At 38.4% G+C, this 1,854-nt stretch overlaps 1 non-coding gene across 1 annotated transcript; it reads left to right on the top strand.

The window, feature by feature from the left end:
* Positions 1–1,747: 1,747 nt before the first annotated feature.
* Positions 1,748–1,854, top strand: LOC128291072 (small nucleolar RNA R71). The gene has a single exon (XR_008280848.1). It is a non-coding gene; the product is annotated as a small nucleolar RNA R71 (small nucleolar RNA).

The following is a 1,854-nucleotide window of genomic DNA, read 5'->3' as shown; positions in this document are numbered from 1 at the left end:
TTTGGGAGGTTCGTCAATAGAGGGTTTTTGCTTAAGTTCAATGTTTACTTTAATTCCCTCATATACTGCCAGTTTTGGGAAGGTTTCATTAGAGTTTAGTTCAGTTCCTATTTCAGAATCATCATCCATCCCCTCTCCTTGGGCGAGACACAGTTCCATCGTGTCCTTGTTTACGATTTCCTAAAAAGAATCTTGAGTAGCATGACCAAAAGAGTCGATAAAATAACATGAGTTATCCTGTTCTCTAGAAAATCTCATAACATCATAAAATTTAAAAATAATCTCTTCGTCACCTACTCTAAGTACCAATTTACCATCACCCACATCAATTAGAGCTCTAACAGTGGCTAAAAATGGCCGACCTAAAATTAAAGGCACTTCAACATCTTTATCCATGTCAAGCACAACGAAATCAACAGGGAATATAAATTTATCTACTTTTACAAGTACGTCCTCTATAATTCCCCTAGGATATTTAATAGATCTATCAGCTAATTGAATACTCATCCTAGTGGGTTTAGGTTCCCCAAGTCCAAGTTGTTTAAACATTTTATATAGCATCAAATTAATGCTGGCGCCTAAATCAGCTAGTGCTTTATCAACATTCAAACTACCAACTAAGCAGGGAATAGTAAAACTTTCTGGGTCTTTCAGTTTGGTTGGCAGTTTGTTTTGGAGTATGGCTGAGCACTCCTCATTAAGTTCCACTGTAAATAAGTATTCAGACTTCTTTTTGTTTGTTAGAAGCTCCTTTAAGAATTTTTCATATGTAGGCATCTGCGATATAGCTTTAATAAAAGGTAAGTTAATATGCAGTTGTTTGAAAAGTTTAAGAAATTTACCAAATTACGCATCCATTCGGTCTTTCTTCAACTTTGCTGAGTATGGGATTGGTGGTTTATATTCTTTTGGCATTAAGTTGTCATTATTTTCGGGTTCGACCTCCTTTCTGTCAGCTTTTTGTGGTGGCTTCTTTTCAGATTCAGTTAACACTTTCCCATTCCTTAGTGTAACTACTTTCACGTGCTCTTTTGGGTTGGGTTAAGTGTTACTAGGTAGACTTCTTGGTGGTCTTTCAGATATCAATTTAGCGAGTATACCTATCTGAGTTTCGAGCCATTGGATCGACACTTGTTGATTTTTAAGTGCTGTCTCGGTATTCTAAAAATGAGTTTCTGAAACTGAGATGAATTTTGTTAGCATCTCCTCAAGGTTTGCCTTTTTCTCTTGTTGGTAGGGTGGTTGTTGGAAGCCTGGAGGTGGTGGTCTCTATTTCCATTGGCCTCCCCATGAGAAATTTGGGTGGTTCCTCCAACCTGCATTGTAAGTATTACTATAAGGATTATTTTGAGATCGAGGATTATTACCCATGTAATTTAACTGCTCGTTCTCCATGTTGTGGCCATAGGGTGGGTATTCTGAATTGCTTGATCCACCTCCACTTGCTTGGCACTGCATTACTGGGTGAACCTGTGAAGAACTAAGAAAACCATCAATTTTCTTATTTAAGAGTTCTACCTGATTAGAGAGCATCGTGACCGAATCGATGTTATAAATGCCGGCTGTTTTCGTTGGCTTTGTCCTCATGACTTGCCACTGATAGTTATTCAGTGACATCTCTTTTATAAATTCATAGGCATCTTCAGGTGCCTTATTATTGATGGTTCCGCCAGTAGCTGCGTCAACCATTTGTCGAGTCGAAGGATTCAAGTCATTACGAAAGGTTTGAACCTGTAGCCAGAGTGGTAACCCATGGTGAGGGCATCTTCTCAAGAGGTCCTTGTATCTCTCCCATGCATCGTAGAGTGTTTCTAAATCCATCTGCACAAAAGAAGAGATATCATTACGTAATTT

The sequence above is a fragment of the Gossypium arboreum genome, chromosome 3 (genome assembly GCF_025698485.1).
Source record: "Gossypium arboreum isolate Shixiya-1 chromosome 3, ASM2569848v2, whole genome shotgun sequence".
NCBI classification, from domain to species: domain Eukaryota; kingdom Viridiplantae; phylum Streptophyta; class Magnoliopsida; order Malvales; family Malvaceae; genus Gossypium; species Gossypium arboreum.
The sequence above is the reverse complement of the archived record's forward strand: the minus strand, read 5'-3'. Positions and strand labels throughout refer to the sequence as shown.